General features: G+C 51.6%; 1 protein-coding gene across 5 annotated transcripts in view; it reads right to left on the minus strand.

Moving 5' to 3' along the window:
• The window catches only part of CHD6 (chromodomain helicase DNA binding protein 6), a 97,659-nt gene extending 79,656 nt beyond the window's left edge, over window positions 1-18,003 (minus strand). For 4 of the 5 annotated variants that reach the window (XM_084218155.1, XM_084218151.1, XM_084218154.1 and 1 more), the window contains exon 1: window positions 17,871-18,003. The gene's annotated coding sequence lies outside the window, so the exon portion shown is untranslated. The remainder of the gene's footprint in view (window positions 1-17,870) is intronic. The other variant, XM_084218152.1, reaches the window with a different exon arrangement.
• Window positions 18,004-21,578: the final 3,575 nt, after the last annotated feature.

A 21,578-nucleotide genomic window follows, 5' to 3' on the forward strand; every position in this document is an offset into this window, starting at 1 on the left:
TCAACAGAGAACCCTACAGCCTGCTGCACCCCTCCCCCGCCATCCTGGCCACTTCTTTTGTCTCTCCTAACTATCCTCGTTATCATCTCTTAGGCAACAAACAAATGGAAGAAAATTCCCCAGGAGGGAAAAAAAAAACTAACTGAAAAATCCTAACCTCTAGCATGGTGTCAGGCTCCTGCCCTCCTTCATTCAGGTGCAAAGGGAATAGAGTAGAGCAACAAAAAGAACTTTTAAAAATCAAATGTTTGTTTTCAGAGGCTGATGGTGTGCTGAGGCTGGCTGAATTTTTACAAGGACGGGTAAAAGATCAAAAATCTGTAACCTCTTTCTCAAAAACAACACCAATTCTTGTTGAAACCTTAAAAAGAGCCTGCCTGAGGCACTGCACAGATTTGCACTGCAAAACAGTGAGAGTTAGACAAGGATTATTCCAGCTGCACAGAGGAGCTTCATCACAAAGAGCACCAACACCACCTAAGATGAATTACATTAAAACATATCTTGTGGAAAGGAGCTGTAAATTAGACTGGCCCACAAATCCAACAGTCTCCACAGCCAGCAAGCTGAAAACATAACGTGTTAACAAGGGAGGGGGACTGTACCCACAGGTTATGTATTCCAAGAGCAGGAAAGGGGATGCATCTGCACCATTCAACCTGCTCTCAGTTTACATTCTCCTTGCCTTTAAGGAGAATCTGCTGGTGTGCTCTCACATCTCAAATTCCATCTGGTTTTTGCAGTGCATCCCCCAAAACGGCTACATCCCGAATGTAATTCAATTGATTACCAAAATACCTTACAAAAAGGTGTTCCTCCTTCTAATGTAACACAGGCGAGGGTCAGTCAAACAGGACCAGTTCCCAAGGTCCCAACAGGATGACCACTTTGGGGGGAATGATGCAGGGGGATGGAGCTTGGATTCAGTGGTTGTGCCCCTTGTAACAAGAAAACCCTTCAGGGAACAAATCCAGAGAAGGGCAGCAGAGCTGGGGGAAGGATCTGGAGCAGAAGCCTGATGAGGAGCAGCTGAGGAAGCTGGCAGAGATCAGCCTGGAGAAATGGAGGCTCAGGGAGGACCTTCTCACTCTCTACAGCTCCCTGACATGAGTGTGGATTGAAGTGGACTCTTCTACCAAGTAGCAGGATATGAACAAATGGCCCCAAATTGCACCAGGGGAAGTTTAGGTTACAGATTAAGGAAAATTTCTTCACCAAAAGGGTTGTAAATCACTAGCACAGGCTGCCCAGGGCAATGCTGGAGTTACCATCCCTGGAGGGATTTAAAAGACACGTGGCTTTAGTACCTGGGGACATGGTTGAGTGGTGGCCTTGGCAGTGGGCTCAACTCAATGATCTTTTCCAAACTACTTTGATTCTATTCGAGACTTCTTTGATTCAGTTCACAGGAAACTGTCAAACAGCCCCCAAAACCTGTAAGGCACATGGCACAGTCAGGGGCTACCCCATCTTTCCCCTGAGGACACACTCAGACTTGTCTCAGCCTTTCCCTCTCTCTAAAACCTACATGTGCTCCCGAGATCCCCACACAACCACTGCCAAGGACTGGGCCCACAGATGACTTCAGACACACAGAGCTCAATCTCTGAGTGCAATCTCTGGCATTCTCCATTGCAGACTTTCACCAATATCCCTTCAAGCATTCTTTGTCTCAATATGTCCTAACAGCCCCCCAGTCACAGACACACCAAGTGGAGTTAAAACAAAAATCAACACCCCTAATGATCCCCTTCAGAAGGACAAATAAAAAGGGGCATGTGGCTTTCTCAAAGCACAACAGGACCTGGGACTCAAAAAGAAGACAAGTTCACAAGCCAGGTCTGGAAGGACAAGGGGCACCCAACAGGCCTGTGTGGGCATGTCCACCTCTGTGCCAAAAACACTGGTGATAACCCATTTGGAAAACCTGCACTCTTTCTCTGCCCTTGCTAAATAGGAATTCTGCATTCAAGTCCCTCCAAAGCTGCTGCAGCAAAGAGCAGAACCGGGAAACAGCCTTGGACACTGCCAACTACAGCAGACACACACCACCACACAGAATCCCAGAATGGTTGGAATTCAAAGGGATCTCTTGAGATCACCTTGTCAAAGTCCCCTGATAAAGCAGGTTTCATCTCGAGCAGGTCTCACAGGATTGTGTCCAGGGAGGTTTTAAGTATCTCCAGAGGAGACCCTACTCAATACACTTCAATTCTGATTTTCAGCCCACACCTGTGGCAGACATTCAGTGATGCAACCAGGTCACTCAGCACCCTGCCCATGCACACTCCACATCTCAATGAAGTGATAAAAATCCAGCAAAGGGATCACATTTGCTTCTCAGCAAGTGTCCTGAATACTCAGGTCCCAAGCCAGAAGTGAGAGCCCCTGATCCCCTGAAGCACAAGCTGGGTCCAGTGGGATGACAATTGCACCTCTGCTGAAGTGCCAAGGTCCTGCAGCAGATATACTTTTCCTGGAAAGTAATGGCACACTGCAAGCCAGGACCACATAATGACACTACAGACACACCGCACTCCGCAAACACAAACTGGGGTCCATGCCTCAGCTGTCCACCCTGAGCTAAAATGCACTTAGTGGAAGGTGTCCCTGCCTATCTATGGCAGAGGGGTTGGAACTAGATAACCTAAGATTACTTCCATCTTATTCTATTCTATGATTCTAGGATTTAGACATAATCAGCTTTTCAAGCTCCTTTTCCTGGAAGCACTCCTCAGTGGTTCATCAGTGACATTCAAGAGGAACAGGAACCCCACACTTCAGGCTGGAGACCCCTGTGCTTATTACAAACCAGAGAAGTGCTCTAATACAGTACACCTAGCTCCACACATCCTCACTCAACCCCCAAACTACCTAGCACTAGCCCACGGGAGATATACGCCTTCCAGAAGGACCTTGTCTTCCAGCTCCCTGCAGCCAAAGGGTTCCCTTTCCCAGCTGCAGGAGCAGCATCTGGCACAAACAAAGCAGGCTCAGGGAGGGGAGGTGCCAAGGACAAAGTCTCACTGCAAGCAGCTCCTTTGAGATAGATGCATCCAAAAGTGTCCAACCTCCATCTGTCAGCAGACTTCTGGGAACACTTCCTTCAAGGTGAGGGATGCAAGCCTCGCTCACCTCCTCAATATCATGTAGCCCTCCTCCCTCCTTCCTCCTGTAGTTCTGATGAAAAGAAGGATCCCTTGAAAATACAGATCTCAAACAGGCACAGAACTTTTGTATGCAGCCCTGAAGGACAAGCAGGAAGATAAAGAATTGCATAGCCATGCTATGAAATTACTGATTTTCAGACAAGCAGGTCTGGTCTGCTGATGTGCCTCAAGAAGTGCTCCATCTGCCCAGTGGCACAGCTTGAAGGAAAAGAGATTGTTGAGTCAGGGGTGCCAGGGCCAAACCTGCTGCCCAGGCCTGTAGGCTAGTAGCAAGCCAGGCTCATGGATGGCAGCTAGCCCAGGGGAAGTTGGGTGGCTCAGCATTGCCTTGCTGTATTGTTACCTGAGGATGTACTAACCTGCCCTGACAAACACTGGCAGAGGTCACAGTACAGACTGACGAGAAGTCTTAGAAATAAAAACTGCAGGCAGCTCCCACAGACATAGCACAAGGGCCCTGCTCAGCCCTGCCAGACACAAGGCAGCAACAAAGGGCACCAGGCAACGGGGCAACTGATAGCTTTCAGAAGCCTGTCTTCCAAGTAAAGAGTCCTGGTCTGTCTTTTGCTTCACACACCAATCCCTGTGCCAGTGTCAGCAGCTGTCCTTGTGTGTTCACACCACTCTGGAGTGGTGAGGACATCCCACTGCCTCACATAAACTGCAGAGTAGCTCTCTCAGGGAAGAGATGCTTCTCCAGCCCTGGCTGCCCTAGAGTTGTTCTGCTCTCCACCATCTGCTGCCATTGTGGGAATAGCCCTTGGCTCAAACACAGAACAGTATCTCATGCCTGAGAATAAACCCTACAGCCTTGAGGAAAGGAAGTAGCCAGTAACCATTCCCTACCATACAGGGATGACATGAGCTGTGTAATTTCTCTGTCAGGGTCAAGCATCACATTGGGCCTTTGTAGAGCTGAGACATCAGTACTGCTGCTCTGGCAGGAACTCTCAGAGTCCTGACTTGAGCTCAGAGGCAGAGGACCAGCTTCAGTACCTCATGGTGTACCTCATCCACAGCCTGGAGTGCCTCACACCAGCTTACTGCTCAAAGCATGTCATGCCAAATGGGATCAGAGTGCTGGGTGTGTGGGACCAGCCTCAACAAGCAAATGAGAATCATTCCCAAAGGAGCCAGGAAGGGTGTCTGCATCTGCCTGAAGCCAGCTAAGGGACATAAGGACTGGCCATTGCTTGCCAAGAGGTTTGCTGTGCTCCCCTGCTACTCCTGGCCAGTCACTGAGAGCTATGGAGTAGCAGATGACAGATCAGAACTGACAGGAACTGGCAGGCTTTCCCAGGCGAGCTGGAACAGAAGGCCCCAGGCCCTGGCAGCACCTCCCCATCAGAGGAACCTCCTCAAGAGTTTTGCAGTTGGTAAGGCAGATAGAAAGCCCAAGGACAACCAGGCAGGGCCCAAGCACCAGCCACCCTCCTCACCTGATGCATCCACATTGCAGGTGAGCAACAGTAAAGGACTCACAGGTCTGGCTGGGACAGACCAAGAGCAGAACCTGAAACCTGCACTGTTCTTCTGCTGGTCTTGACCAACAGTGTTCTCTGAGACCAAACAGCAAAGAGACACATCTGCAGTCCTCTGGTGCTGTTTGAGCCTTGCTACCTCATCAATCCCCGTTCCTAAGCAGGGCTGCACAGGCACGTCTCAGCCAGCAGAGCCACCAGAGCTTGAAACTTGGGCGTCTGCTGGAATCCAGAGGGACTCAGGGAACTACATTCCTGAGGGCTGCAAAGAAAAGAGGCTCTGCAGAAACATCTCCCTGCCAGCAGATTTAGAGAGGTACTCTCATCACTCGGGGAGTTCCAGGCAAGGGAGACACACACTGACAATGCAACCGCCTGCAAAACACTAGAGGCAGAGCAAGGGGAGGGGCGCAAGAGTGACACTTCTCTCCCTTGCTCCTCCCCAACAGCTCTCTGCAAGTTGAATTAGGGAGGGCTGCGTGGTTCAGCAAAGCCTCCTCCAGGAGGCAAAACAGCAACCCGGCTGGCTGCTCCTCCACAGCACACTCCATCACCCAAGAGCATCTCTGCAGGATACTCTCTGAAGGAGGTACCCGGTCCCCCTCAGCAGCTACCTGTCTGCAGGCTGTCACACAAGCAGCCTGGCAGGCAGAGCACAGCTCTCTCCCCACAGCCTGCTGCAGCAGGATTTGTTTATGTGTCTGCAGCTGCTCTGTGCCTTCGCCATGGGAATCCAAGCTGAAGCTCCATCCGTGCCGAGCAAGAAGCAGCCTCGCCGCACAGCCTCTGCGCAGCCCAGCAGGTACAGGGCTGCGGGGGGCAGAGCCCCTGGAAACCGGCCCGCTGGAGCGGCAAGCCACATTCCCAGCCTCCGCAGTGCCTCCCCCACATCCTGCCTCCAGCCCTCTGCTGGGGGTAGAGAATGCCAATCTCGGGTTGTAATTTTTCCAAGTTAAAAATAACCCAGTAGTTTAGCAAGAGAGAAGCAGCAGCAGCGATGCAGGGGGCTGTGGAGTCTGCAAGCTCACTGCGAGGCAGCACAGCACACATTCTCCTTCCCAAACAGAGACTGCAGAGAAGCAGCTTCCCAGCTCTGCTCACACAGCTACAGAAAACAAGACTCCCTCAGCAACCCATGAGGAGAGGCTTCGCCAAGCAGCCAAGTGGTCTTCATTTCAGAGCTGCTGTAACACTCCATGGCAACATGGGGGAAGAGGGCACAGGCCCCACACTCCTAAGCAGGACAGCAGAATGAAGGAAACAAGGGGGAAAAGGAGAGAACATAGAGGTCCAAATAACCTAAAGTAAGGGAGCAAACATGCATCAGGCAGGTACACATGTCCAGGACAGGCAGAGCGTCACACCAACAGCCAGCCCCAAGGGACACAGCCATGCTGCAAGCAATTTTCTGTTCTCAAAATAGTCTCATCTTTAAAAAAAGAAGGTGGGGGGGATGAACTGTGTTCTCTGTGGGGCCAGGGGAGGACAGAGATCTGCTGATAAGGACACCAAAAGCACATGGCAAACCTGCAGTACCTTCCCAAGACACCCAATTCTGCCACCCCACAGGCGAACAGGCAACAAGACTTTGACAGGCAGGCAATAAATCACCGCAACCTCCTTGCCACTCTCTCCCTTGGAAAAGGAATATGGTGATGCTGCACGGCATTCCCCTCCAAAAAGCTTGTTCAACACCCACACTCTGCTCCCAAGCTCTCAGCCCTACAGCAACAGCCACGTCAGAGACCCTGGGGAGACACCTGGGCTCATGCCATTGCCTGCCCACAGAGGATGCTCTGTTGGCACCCAATAAGCAAGAGTGCACGCACAGGCTGGATACAGCCCCCAGTAATGCAGCTTCAGTCAGCTGCATTTCATGACTCTCAGTCAGCTTTAGTCAGCTGCATTTCATGACAAGCTCACGTGGCAGAACCACCAATAGCTCCTTTTTGGAGGGTTTTCAAATGCAGCATCTAATCCAAGACCATAACCACAGTGACCTTCAGCAGCTGCACAGCCAGAGGGCTGAGCACTGAGGACTCACTCAGAGTCCAGCTCACTCAGAGTAGTGAGTAGGGACAAACAACACAAGGGAAGAGAAAGCAGCAGAACAGCTAAAATCCCTTCAGTTTGTTCAGTAAAGGCACGTCATGAACAAAAAAGCCATGCCTGGCCATTCGACATGCACACAAAGAGAAGCACTCCGGCTTGCTGCTAAAGAGAGGGAAACCACATCTGAGCTCACCGTAAAATTATTTCCCTCATCATCTTCATGAACAGCCCAAAAGGAGGGGACACACTACTCCCATGTGGCACAGGCCTTGCAAGGTGGCTGTCTGCAGAGCGGGGATGCACCCAGCATCAGCTGTGTGCTCTTTCCCACGTCATCATCCTGCTACCCTGGTATGCAGGAGCGAGACAGGTTTCTCAAACCTACTGTGTCTGTTGCCTTCCGATCTGCTGGCCAAGAGTCTGACTCCAAACAATTGTTCATAAGCTTCAGGCAGTGTATTTTAATCCTCAACATTAGCACGGCAAAAAAAACCAGAGGAAAACCAAACCAGACAGCTACAATGCAGTACCTATACAGTCAAGGGAGAAAGGAGACAGGCCAAGCTTGCCCAGACTCGTAGCTGGCACCCAGCAGGCTGGACTCCCACAGGGACAGGCATTCAACCACCCTCAGCGCCAAGAGGCACGATTTCATGGGCAAGGATGCACTGGTGTGCAAGAACATGTGCAGCACACACAGGGGTCCACGGTGGCTCCCTGCAGAGCACTATCCCACCAGCATGATTTCATGTGCCTTGTAAAGAGCATCCCCAGCTCAAGCTCCTGACACATCAGCAAAGCCCACTGCACATCACTGATACAGCACTTTCCAGACCTCTGCTACCCACTAAACACAAACATGGTCCAGTGTGGCATCCAATCCAGGCCACCACACAGCTCAAATTAACTGCCCTGTCTGCCAAATCTTAACAAGCCATTCTTCCATCACCAGTGCCAAATTTTCCTTCCACTTTATTCACCAGCCCCAGCATGCCAACCAGCAAGCCAACAAGAAAGGACACGAGTGGATTGTCCAGGAAACAGACAGTGACAGTGGTCATAAAGCCTTCCCACTTCTTCCATCACACTCCCAGCACCTAATTTCCTACTTGAAAATAAAAAAACCGCAATATATCTGTACCTACATGCTACAGGAGTCCCAAGCTCCAGAAGCCAGTAAAGCCTATGGCCAAGTGGCACTTCCACAGCATCCTGCACAACTCTCCCACCCCACTGACACCCTGGTGCAGGCCAGAAGCAGCCAGCTCACAACCCCTCTCCTGGCCTTTGGGAGTCAGAAGCTCACCGCTCACAGCAGCTCAGCACAGTGGAATAACCAGCCTGCTGGCAACCAAAAAGATGCCTGGTGGGCAACTCCTCTTAGCCTGGCATGGTCCACCCAGCCTGCTCCTTCACAAGGCAAAGAACCTTGCATGCCAAAGCAGGTGTGCTCCAGCTGCCAAGGAGGCTGTGAAAGCCTCTGGTCAGAGTGACAACACAACCCTAGCTACATTTTAGATGGAAAATGGCAAAGAAGCTCTGAGGACACATTCTCAGTGCCGGAAGCAGGCTCTCTTCCCTGAAGTGCCTGGTTGTTACCCCCGGGTAGAGAGAGAATTGTAGGCTTGGCTCTTGCTGGCTTACTGGACCAGCAGTCATGAGGAGCCAGACTTCCCAGCAGTGTAAGAAAAAAGCCTCTGATGAATTACTGGGCTCAAGGGAGCACAGGGGTTACTGTCAGCTGCTTCAGAGGCCTCTTGCATCAGGGCAAAACATCCAGCTGCTCTCCAGCTACCAGGAGGGATATAAAGGTTTCAGCAAAAACCAACAGCCTGTGCACTCTGCACATTTTCCTGTTGCCTTTTATGTCTCACACACACAAGTGCTCAAAGCTTCACTTAGCTGTCCAAGTCCATTTCCTACAAAGAAGCCACTAGGCACATAATTTAACCTTTATTAGTAAGAAAGGTGTACAAAAGCCAGCCCAACCAGTAGGCCTTGACAGCTAGCCAATTCAAAGAACATTTTATAAGGTTTGAGAGATTTACACCAAACTCATACTATCCCAAGGCAGATGGCCAAAAAATGAGATGGCATTCTTGAAAGTACAGATCTTCTCCTCTTGCTGCTGTTAACATCCTGCACAGCAAACTCCAGCCGTCAGAAGAGAGCTTTGCCACACTGCAAACAGCTCCTCAGAGGCAATCATAACCCTTTGTGCCTCTAGTTTGCTAGAATAGAGACCAAAAATCAACATTGACATCAGGGCTGCTGAGAAAGTGAAAACACACAATGCACCTCAAGACTTGGCTGTAGACACATAGGAAGGACACTTTTGACACCCTGACCAGATTTTGTGCTGAGAAGGCACAGCAACACTGGCCACAGCTTCACATAGTGATGGAGACCCCACTGCAGAGTCCAATCATGCTGAAAATCATTTCTTCAGGAATTTCTGTCAGACTTCAGGAAAGTCTGCTCCAACTGAAGCTCCCTGCCACAGACCTCCACACTGGATAACTCTTATCCTGCTAGTCATTCACCTGATGTCCCCACACCCCTGTTTGCTCCTGTTATCTGCTGACTAAGGTATTCCCCATTGTTCTCCTGCTATAACCACAGTAGAGAAAAAAGATGAAAGAAAAAGTTGGTGCCCTCCTGCCAACCTCCTGCTTCATCTCATGAGTAGCCCACAGGAATGTACCCAAGGAAAAACATCCAAGGAACTGAATGAAGCATGGCCAAGTCACCAGCAGCTGGGCCATAGGAAAAGAGTTAGCATTTCAAACATTTCCAGGCCCTCACAACAGGATGGACACCTCTGCTTTGCCAAATACCTTGTCTGTGCACAGGTGGCAGAGTGGCAAGGGTGTACAGTGCCTGAAGGGAGCTCAAGGCCTGCCTTGCTTTGCCTACCATGGCCATATCTCAGACCACAGCTTATGAGCACAGGCCTTGAAGGCTGACCCCAAGGTCTATCTTGGTGTGTGAAACGTGAGCAGCTCTTTTTCAGGCCAGGCAGCACTTTATCCTGGTCCTAGAGATCTCAAAAAGCAGGTGATAAAGGAAGCTCAGCTTGGTCAGTGCTCTCACACACAGTGAAGGCTGGGGGACATAGAAGGGATCTCCAGGACCAGAAGGACATTTGCTGCACTGCTCACTGCCCAAGCACAGGACAGCTCCAACACCAGCTTACAGAGGTTGCACCTGCCCCACTAGCATTGCAAACCCAGGGCAGAAAGGTTGGCTGCAGACCCCTGCCTGCAGCAAGGACAGGTACTGGGGGAGCCAAGCTGTTCCTCAGCACCCAGAAAGATAACATCCGAAATAACCACAGTCTGAGAGTTTTTGTATGCTGTAGAGAGGTCCCATAGCTCATGGCATCTGTTCTACCTGCATATCCTAACAAAATCTGGCAAGCTTCATTCCAAAACAGCAACAGACAAAATCTGCTGTTGTCCAGGCCTGAGAAAGTACTTTGAGAGAACATTCTCCAGAGTTCAGATGCCATCTGAAATGAGACATTCATCTCAATCACCTCTGTTTCCTTGCATTTGTCTTTTACACCATCCCAAGAAAGACTAAAGTATGGGAGGCTGAGAGCAGTGCCAAAGAGAAATTCTTCAATTCCTCTTGTGCAAATGCTTGGGGTTCAGTGATGCCACCTCCTCAGCTATAGCCAATGCTTTAATACACTTGGCTAGCCCTTTTAAATGCTGAGCACACAAAGGCCTGCCCAGACACACTGCAAGTAAAACACTACTAAAAGCACATATGGAGAGGTAGCCCCTTCTTGCCTCAGCTTGTAAAGCCCTTTAGTCAGAGACCAGCTCAGGAAACAGTGAAGACAGCACCAACCTTGCCAGGCTGGAGAGCCACATCTGCACGAGTAGGGAACGCATGGGCAGGAGGGTTTCCTGCCAGAGGATGCCTCACCACTGTCACTAACACTGACTGCAAAGTCCCATCTTTGCAGAGTCCTTTTTTCCAAACAGAACTGAAACCCCTGGGCACACCAAGCTTCTTCCAACATCACATAGGCAGAGCTGCTGTGGATCTCTCCTGGACTCAAGCTGCACTCATTCAGGGCATAGATACAGAGGATACCCTGGACACTCCTGGCCAACCAGCACCATTGTCATGGGGTCGGCCAGAAAACAGGCAAGCACATGGCATCAGCTGCATCAAGCTACCAAGAAACTCTTGTCCCTGTTTGCCTGGCAGGTGTGTAGACAGCACTCTCCTCTGACATGTAGCAACATGGAAGCCAGGTTAGCAAACCCTGGACAGTGCAGGAGAACACAGTTCCCACAGACCCATGTCCTAGCCCACTCTTATTCCACATACCTGTCCAAAGTCCAAACCAAAATGGTTTCCATATCTTCTCTCCCTCTGTACTTGAATAAGCCATTCATATTCTGAAACCTTTCTTCAGCAGGCATCTCTGGAGGAACAATCATGCAACACGGTCCAGAAACCCATTTCTGCTCTGTGTCTGTCTCCTCCTTCCAGCTAAGGGGGACAGAAAGAGCAGGAAATAGAGCTGGATCCAGGAAAGGGTTTAAGAATATTGTCCTCAGCCCTAACGTCCTGCTCCACTCAGCAGAGCAGCCAGTGGAGAGCCTATCTAGAAAACAGAGAGCAGTATCTGCAGATAACCACATTTCCACATACAGCATGCCCTGTCAGATGTGGGCAGAGCTGTACCTATTCAAACACATAGGTCCTGCAGAGTCACACCTCAAGTCACCTGAATTGAAATTACAACTACCAAATCCTCAAGGAGCCTGTGCCCACAGTGACACACTCCTTCCTTTGCCTTTGGGATTCAGGACCGGTTCTCACACTCAAAGCACAGTGTGGGACTAGCCTAACTCCAAACCAGCAATTTTATTCTCTGATAGAAACGCTCACTCTCCAGAGCAAGGAGGTGGAGAAGTCACTGTGACTGGCCCACAGATCTGCAATCACAAACCTCAGCACCTTCACAGAAAGCACAAGCCTTGCTTCAGCCGGCCTCCCCGCACCATCACTGCGCCGCAAACAGGGCACAGGCTCTGCTTCTGCGGTGGAGGAGAGAAACCTGCTTTTATGTATGCACCAAAGTGCATGCTGGGAAAGGCTCAGATACTCTGGTGAGGGGCACCCTGCAGGGACTGAGAAAGATCACTGAGAAACAGGGCTTTGCTTGCCCTAAAGCAACAAGCAGAGAAGCATACAAATAGGAGCATTCGCACACCCCACTGCACTCCTTCTGAGGCTGGGCAAGCACAGTGGACAACAAGGATACACCAGGCATTTAATTAACTCATCAAAAATGGCTCCTATTGGATCCTCAATAAACAGACATCGAACACTTAAACTTCATTTTATCTAAAGTAAGTTCAACCAAAGCAGATGAAAGACTGAGGGTTAAAAGTGCTCTGTGCATAAGACCTAGAGAACTCAAGGCAGTGGCTCACATAAAAATAGCAGCTTTCATAGCACATCTATAGCAAAGCACTAATGTTTATTCTTGTATCTAGGACTAATTTTAATTCTGCCTCAATGCACATATATAACAAGGCATTACTGTTTCTTAAAGAACCAATATTTCATTTACCTATACATCAAAGAAGTGCAACTCCCCTGCAACTTTGCAGCACCCTCGTTCCTGCACGCAGCTAATTGTAAGTGCTGGAATTCGCCTTCCAAGGCAGCCATACAGTGTAAGTTGAAGTACAAAATGAAATTATGTCCACAAAACAAATAACTATTTCCAGTGCAATAGAGAGGGAGCACAACTCCCAGAAGTGGTTGCTAACAGGGAGGGCCTGATAGCTAAAGTTCCTCAATTAGCTAAAGTCCTGCTTCTGCCTTCAAAGAAATGCAAATGGGGTATTTCCTGGGCAAAGAGGTGGGGGTCTTATATCCCAGGGGGTTTTAACACTAAAGGCAATAAGTGCTTTCCTCACACAGGTCCACTGGCAGCCACAGGCACACAGCTCCCGCCAGCCTTCCTAACCAGGCTTTTGGCTGGGGTCTCCCACACATGCCTATTGCCCTTCCCACCCATTTTCCTGTGCCAGAGCTCCCAGGCTGTAATTCAAACAAGTAATTTAGGATAACATCAGAGAGTGAATGAAACAACCTTGCCCATCCACTGACTACGTGTCCCTCCCTTACAACAGCAGGCACGTTAACAGGACATGCAGCCAGCTCAGGGGCCTAGAGTAACACCAGCCTGACCCCTGATACAGTCTCCTAGTCTCCTCCTCTAATGCAAAGCAGGGCTCCACAGATCCCACACTTTTATAAAAACATTTAGAAAATACTCTGAAAATTGACACTGCCAGGCATAACTTTTCCCTGCTTTCATCTCAGTCACCCCAAAAGGAAACAATTAATTACCTGCATTTCAACCCAGACTTCCCTTCACAACTGAGCCAAATGGCAGACAGAACCAGATAAGTGCCTGAAAGTTTCATCAGAGAGCTAAACTTAATCTTACCAGGAAAAACACAAACCAAAAAATTCCCAAACGCCACAGTAAAACAAACCACCCCAAAACAACCAGCATAGAATTTTGGAAAAGGTGAGCCTGCAGAAGGCATGCTAAGAGGTACCTCAGACGGCAGACATTCATAATATCATGAAGCAGCATCCCTCAAGGGGAAACCAGGGCTGGAAAATACAATGGGCACCCCACAGCCAAGCCAACATCTCGCCCTCACAGTAACAGCCGCACTCCCTGAGCCATACCCAACACGCGTCTGCACATTTACAGCGCCCACACAAAAAGCTAAGAGGGACTGGGACTTGGTTCCCATGCTTCTCATTTTCTTTTCTGGACTGAAAGAGCATTTTGCTCCTGTTAGAGCAAGATTTATACTCACTACAGGCTGAGAACGCCTTGGAGACAACAGGCTGCAGTACGGAAACAGCATGCACCCCTTCACCTCAAGGCAGTATTTCCTCCACAGAGAGAAGGTCCTCGCACAAAGCATGTGTCAAAAGCTTTGTGTGTGACCCCGCACCTGATGCTAACACAACCCAGCACTTCTCTAAGCACTGGGCCCAAGGGCAGCACAGAGCAGGAGCTCTATACTCAGGCACAAACTCTCCCAGCTTTTAGCTGACTTCCAAAACAGCCAGTTGTGCTCAGGCATTCCCTAGAGCATAGTCATAACCTTTCTCCAGATATCTGCCAGAGACCGGCCTTAAATATTAAAGCCCAGCCAGAGGGTCTCAGGTATACTCTAATTCTTAGGTTGGCTGGACACATCCAACATAACAATGCTAAAAATTATTAGCCACATATTGGTGGATTGCTAGGCTGCATCCCAGATTTTCCCATATAAGGGAAAGTTGAAGGCATTGTCCTATCACATGGAAAACATATTACACCAGCCTGAGATACTACGAACAAAATCAGAGTCTCCTTGTGTCACAAGCTGACACCCAGAGAACCACATTTTCCCCTTTTTGCTGCCAGATTGGTCAGCTTTCCCCAGCTCTGTTATTTCTCCAGGGGCTGGTGCCGGATGATCACTGGAGGCCGGGACAGGCATTGCCCAGTGTGGCACTCACAGTAGGTGCTGCACAGGGCACGGCACTTCCTTAGAGGATTTTGGTCCCACCACCACCACGCTTGGCAACATAGGCACTGACACCTCTCCCGCAGTCAAGGGTAATTCTGGGTTTTTAGGGTGCTGAGAACCCACCTCACAAACTCTGCATGGCACTAACTCTGCCACAGTAAATATTGCTGCCCCACTGCATACAGGCCCTTCATCCTGACCATCTTCTCTCCCCTTGACAGCAGCTGTTGGCCTCTAACAACCACTCTGCCTCTGCTTTCAAAGACCAGGGAGGACCACCAACACCAGAAGCTGACTCCACTGTCCCAAGCAGGAAAGTGGGGATGAGCAAGGAGAACTGCATTCACTGCTACTTGTAGGAGAAATGAAAAAAGCCCTCTCAAGTGCCCCAAGGCGCAGTGAGACATCCAGCCATGGAGCTTGACATTGGCTCTTTAAGACACCCTCAGAGCAGGCTCCCCACGCATGCCTGCTTTCCAGACCCAACACAAGAGTCTGCATTCCCACACCAAGCTCCACTCACAGCAAAAGGCTGATCAGCTCTCCCCCTTAGTGAGGGTAAGCTTCTCCTGCACACTGATGAGGACGATATCAGCTCTTATCTGTGCAAAGCCCAGACAGGGCAGGACACCACAGCAAAACACAAAGGCCCACTCTGGCAGCCTCTCAAAAAACAAGTCTCACAAAGTCGCCCAGCTCACAAAAACAAGTTCACGTGCTTGTACAAAGCCCTCTTGAAATAACACAAACCACTACAGTGAAACTCTTTATATTATCCACCTGTAGAAGTTTATGTGTTTGGAGAAACTCTTGATAAAGTATTAAAGATATTAAAGATCACTCAAGGAAGACTAGATCTTAAAACTTACTGCGATTACATTTTTGGGGTGGAGAGAGAAAGCAGAGATTTACTTCCAGCTGAAGAAATGCAATAAAAAGCAGCCAGGAAAACCAGACACTCTTCTGAGAGCCTTATTCACCAAGCCACTAGAAATGAACAGACCCCAAAAAGACCCACAGCACTGACCCCTGGGACTAACATTGGAACATCTAGGGCCAGCTGCTCAAAGACAAGCAGCGTGGTCCCCTAAGGCCACCATGGAGGACAAGAGAGGAAGAGGTAAACTCAAGTCACTAAAAAGGCATATACTACTAAACTAGACAGCAGCATTCAGAACACAGTAACAAGGCCCCTGACAGCTCCTTCCATTAGAGATGTGCATTATTCACAGCTGCAGCATGGATAAAGACTGCAAGAGCTGCCTTAGTGTCAGATTCACACAGGGTACCCATACTGGCCTGCAGCAAGGGGCTGCAACTGCCTCCTCAGGGACAGGGCAGCCAGTGTTTCTGCTCGGAAGAATGAGAATAAAGGAACAGGCAGGAATAAACAGCTATGCCTGCAGGGTGGGCTTCAAACTTCATCAAAGTGCAAACAAACCAAGATCACTCATTCTCAAAGTCCTCTCCTTGACTTCAGCTTTTGTTTGAAGAATAAAAAACATGTACTTTAACTCTGCTGCACAAGGCACACAAATACATTTTCACAGGATCCAGCTCTCCTAGTTACTGTGTTTTTCAGCTTGAAGCACTTGAGGGGCAACATTCAATGAGCTTCACCCAATGCTGTCACACTGGCCATCTCTGCAGTGAGGGCAGTGCAGCAGTACGTCCAGCACCCCTGAAGGACCTGCAAGAGCAGGTAGCTGTACCAATTCAGAGACACAGGCTGAATTAGAGTTCCCTAAAACAAATTTCTACTTTGAAGAGGAACAGGGAGGAATTTTCAGGAAAGGAACCCAGGAGCAGCCCTAAACCAAAACCAATCCAGCTCAAGGCCAAAAGCCTTGGGAGAGAAACAACCTATTTGCTCCAGAAAGACTGCTGTTATTCATACTTCAACAGTTTGATGAAAACTACAGTTTCTCTGCAAAGGAGCACAGCAGAGTTCCTGCATGAAGGAAGTAAACAAGAGACAAGGAGAGACAAGACAGCACCTCTTCCCATACCATCACCTGAATAGGGCCCAAAAGCAACAGCAACACTTCACAACAGAGAAAACACTCTCTGAGAACTCAGTGCTTCCTCTCCTCCAGCAACACTCTAATCCAACTGACACCACAGCACTTAAAAAGATACTCTGCAAATGAAGGGGTCAGGGATAAACATCTAACAAGATAACAGCATCTTTCTGCCCCCCAGGAGCCCCACGCCAGGGAGGCCAGTGCCAGCTGAGGGGTGCTGGAGGCTTCTGCCCAGTCCCATCGGACACTACACAAGCACAGCCAACCATCTCCATCCGTCTCCCCTCGTTCTCCAACACCAACATTTGCTGCATTTCCTGAGCAGGAGGTAAACAAGAAAAAAGACTGGGCTTTTGGCAAGAAGCATCCCGACTCCCTGAAGAAACAAAGCAAGCATTTTTCATAGCAAAATTACCAAAATACTCTACCATATCAAAGGCCAGCAGCAGACCAGGCAGAACCAGCTCTGCGTGTGCTAAGGCAGCCTGCCCGGACCCGCGGTCCCCCACTTCACTGCGAGTTCAATGTAGTTGTCAGCAGGCGAATTGATAATCAGAGGGAGACCCATTCTCAGGCGGGTGCACGCTCGCAGCAGCAACCCGAGCTGGCGATTTTGCTTCCTCCTCCCGTATTGGCGTGCGTGTCTCTCACAGCCTTCACCCTACAAACCTCACCGACCAAGGCTAAAATCCACCACCACCAGCACCAGCGAACGCCACTGGTGAGCACAGGGGAACCCCACGGCGCGTCCACCGACACGCAGCGGGCGCGATGACTGCGGCGAGACGCGGCCCCGCTGTGACTGCGATGCCTCTGTTGTGACATGGCTGCGATGTCACAACTGATCCGCGTCTGCTCCGCGCGCAGCAGGACGGAACCGCGTTGACAGGGACGAGCCCGTGGCCCGGCACGGTGGGAGCGGCCCTTCCACCGCATCCCCCCCGCGCCCTAGCTCGGCGGGGCCAGGCAGCGGGCGGCCCGCACCCCGGGGCCTCCAGCGCGCAAAGGGACCCGCTTCTCCCCGACCGCCAACTTTAAAGACTTAATTATTGATATTCTCGAGCACTGCAGCCGAGATGCCAGAGGGGAACTGCGCCCCGCGGGCGGGCTCCGATACCCCGCACCCGCGGGGGGGCCCGCTTCCCCCTCCCTGGCCGGGAGGAGCCTCGGCTCCGCACCGTGGGGAGCCCGCCCCGCCTCCGCCCCCGGCCCCGCACTCCCCGGGACCCGCCGGCGCTGCCGGGGGCGCCCGGCCCCGCGGTGCCGGCCCAGAGCCGGCGAGGCCCGGTCGGGGGCGAAAGGAAAGGCCGGCGAGACGGACCGCGGCCCCCCCGCGCTGCCGCGGCCCGGGGGGCGGGGGAGGGCGGCGCGGAGGGACCCGGGGGCACCGCCGCCCCTCCCCGCGGCTGGAGCCATGACAGGGCCGGCGGCCGCCCCGGCCCCCGCCCGCCCCGCGGCCCGCGCCGCCGCCGCCGCGTTCATTCATAGCGCCGCCCTGGCGCAGCCCCACCGCTGCGCCGGCCCCGCCAGGCGGGCGAACCCAAAGTTCGGGGCAGAACTTACCCAAAATGGCTCCGCAGCCGCCCCAACACAAACAGCTTTTATTTGGTGAAGTTTAGCCCAGCACCCAGCAAGGACACCCTAACCTCGCTCGGGCCCGCCCCCGCAGCGCGCCCATTGGCTGCCCAGAGCCGCGCGCCACCGCCCATTGGCGGGCCGGCCCGTCAGCCGCGCGGCGCTCGCGCCAAGCTTGGCTGCAGCGCGCCCGCCGCTCGCTCCATTGTGCTCCTGTTTGCACCGATGAGAGCGCGGCGCTGATTGGCCGCGCCGCCGCCCCCACGCGCCGCCGCCCCGCCCGCGTGCTCCACGTCCGCCGAGCGTTGCCCGGATGTGAACGGGACCCGAGCCCCGCCCCGGGACCCGCCCGCGCCGCCCCGCTGCGTCTGCCCCGTCCCCGCGCCGCGCTCCCTGCAGGCGCTACCGCCCAGGCCCGCCGAACGCCTCGAGGTGCGAAGGCGCCCGCGAGCGGCCCCGCATGGAGGAATGGCGCGGGAGCGGCCTCGGAGGCCGCAGGCCCGGAAGGAGGGAATGCCGCTCCCCAGAGGGGTGCTCCAAGAGATGGGCTGGGAGCAGGCTCAGGTCTTGGGCTGCGTGACCCACCTCTCCAGGGAGAAACTTGGCATGGAGCAACTGGCAACGTTCGGGTCCGGCACCAGTTAATGGTGAGCCAAGCCCGCCGAGGTGGGTTTTCCATTGGAATTCCTCACAACCAGACTTTCTTGGGATGCCTGTTCCTGGTCACACAGTGTTGAGGCCTTTGTGCAGTAGCCACAGTCCCTCCTCCCCCTCAGCGCCCTGCAGCTGGACCAGCAGCACTCTCGCTTTGGTGGCCAGCAGTGCCGTGCCTGCTGTTCTGTCTGAGAAGGTGGGAAAGCTGGGGAAGAGGAGCAGGGCTGGCTCCATCGTCCCTGCTGATGCAGAGGTGCTGCGGCACCAAAAGAAGCACTGCTGAAGAGAATTAGCTCTGCTGAGACTCAGACTGATGAACGGAGTACAGGGGAGTCCTCATGCAGCCATGCTGCTTGCCAGGCCCCTTGGGAAGCTGGCACCGCCCTGTGCTGAAGCCCTGAACTGTTCAGCCCCAGCTGGCACTGATGTCTGGTGCCATCTGGCTAGTATGTTCCCTTTATGCTTCCTGGCTTTCCCCAGAGCTGTAGAGCTCTTCCACTGCTCACAGAGATGCACTCCCCTTTATCATTTCTTGCTTGCTTCAACCCACATCTCCACCCTCCATCCTTTCTCCTCCCTCAGTCTGGCTCCTTGCCCATGTATGGTGGTGGTGGACGCTCTTGAGATCTCACGTGTTCAAATTCTTTCTGCTTATAGAGGGTCAGCACATGTGAAATATTCCTCTCCAGTGTCCTCCCCTTTCCCTAGTCCTGCCTGCTCCTTCTTAGCCACCAGCCTTGCCTATCCCTGATGTGTTCATCCTGCACCACGCAACCTTTGGCAAATCAACATCATCCTGTGCTGTATCTTCGCTCTATCTCCAGAGCAGCAGTTCTGCCTCAGAGTGAAGAATGCCTGTTACATGGAATTAATTAGTACTTAATGACCAGGGAACCAAAACACCTTATTTGCTGATCAACCGCTTTTTGCTCAGTTGATCTCAAAAGGAGTGGCTCATTGCTGTACAAGTAAAATGGTCTGGCTGGAGGTCAGGACCAATAAAGCAAGGCACAAACAAATTCCCTTGCCAGATTCACATGGCAAATATCATTCGGAAAGACATTGTAACACCTTTGTTACAGAATTGCAAAAGTTTTGATGGAACGGGACCCGGGAGGTTATGCAGGGGGTTTCCAGAGGTCCCTTCCCCGCAGCGCATAGATGATCAGCAGAAGATGAGATCAGCCATGGCTCTGCCCACCTGAGCCACAGCACCTTCCATGATCAGACATCCCCCCACTCGTCCGGTGACCTCTGTCAAGGCTACACCATCCCAATATTCCGCCTTAACCTTTCAGGACTTTGTTGTTACTGCTCCTTAATGTATCACCAGGCACTGCCAAGAAGGTTTTGAGTCCATCATCTTTGAAATTGCATTATCAGTACTTGTAAACTGCTCTTGGGTCTCTTCACCAGGAAAAAGCAGCCCAGCTCCTCCAGCTGTATTCAAGGGCCCCCCGTCCCCACCTTGGTTGTCCATCACTGGTGTCTCTCTTTGTTTCTCAATTTTCTGGATTCCAATACTGGCCCAAAAAAAAAAAAAAAAAAAAAAAAAAAAAAGTATTATTTTGTAACAGAAACTCATCTGCCAGTTCAGTCTTAATGCAGGCCGCGTCTGTTTCTTATTTACAGAGTGGGATTGCTGTGTTTTAGACAAGGTGATTTAGAGAACTCTTCCAGAGTCAGTAATTCATTGTGCTTGCAACCCCCACACAGGACTAAGGAGCATGCCCAATCTGTGGCCTTTCCCACCTGATCCCCTCACAAGGCCAGCATGAGCTTTGTTTTTGAGTGACCTCAGCATCCTTTGATGCCAGCATTAGACCCTCCCTCAGCCTTTCTGGAAAACAAGATTAAATCCTGAGTTTCACTGTTTCCAAATCCCCCTGGGCTCAGGTTGTAACCCCTGTGAGTGCAGCTGAGCACAGCTGTGGTCAGGCATTACCTGGAACACAGCATTGCTGCCAGGACCCATCATTGTAGACAGTCTTTGGGATAACTCTCTTCTGATTTGAAGAAATAATAATAATAGTAGTAGTAGTAGTAATAATAATAATAATAATAATAATAGTAGTAGTAGTAGTAGTAGTCTGACATTTTATCATTTACAAAGAGGGATTGTGGCAGTCTTCCCTGGGAAGCCTCCTCTGGGCTCAGGATACTTCCATACCTCACTGCCCAGAAGGAACCTGCCTCCTTCCAGGGAGCTCAGCCAGCCCTGCACCAGCATGCATCCTTACCTGCAATGTGCTGTGTGGACACTACTGCCCACCACATGCACAAAGCATCCACTGTGGCCCTGATTTACAGGTGTCCCCCACCCTGAAAGAGAAACTCATTACTGTCATGTACTTCCCTTGAAACCAATGTTACCTGGAATCAGGAAAAGCAAAATGCAAACAAAGGTGGTTACTCCCGGCATCAGCCATCCCCGGGTGGGTGGTTGTGACCTGTATCACATTCCTTGTGATGCAGTGACTCTGCCCTGGCAGCCCCTGCGTGCAGCTCTGTGAGGAGCAGCAAGAGATGAGCTGCCACCAGGGGCAGGGGACGTCAAAAGTCACATGCCATTCACAAATGTCACGTAATTTTTCAAGCTCAGATTTTGCAGCCTTCCCCCCAGGAGCGCTGTGCTGAGAGGCACTGCAGCTCTGTGTCGTGCCTGCAGACAGTGCCAAAGGCGCTGCATGTCCTGGCCAGGAGCCCCAGAGATTCCAATCCCTGCTTAAGATGCAGCGGCAGTGTGGATTGCCCGGGCAAACCTCGGGGCTGCAGCACTTTGGCCAGACAGGTACGTGTGCCCAGTTGGCAGACGTGGGTCTGGCAGCCCTCAGGCATCCACAAACACAGTGCTGGGTATGCCACCACAGGGACAGGCCCTGGCAGCTGCAGGGACAGCTTTGGCAGCAGAAAGGACGGAGTCCCTCGAGGCTGAAGACATGCCAAGCATTTCCAGGCTAGTCTCAATCCCTTACAGAGAGGGATGCTCCGGAGATGCCTGTATCTCTGCCAGAGCAGGCTGGGTTTCTACAAGGGCAGAAT

The sequence above is a fragment of the Fringilla coelebs genome, assembly GCF_963513975.1.
Source record: "Fringilla coelebs genome assembly, chromosome: 18".
NCBI lineage: Eukaryota > Metazoa > Chordata > Aves > Passeriformes > Fringillidae > Fringilla > Fringilla coelebs.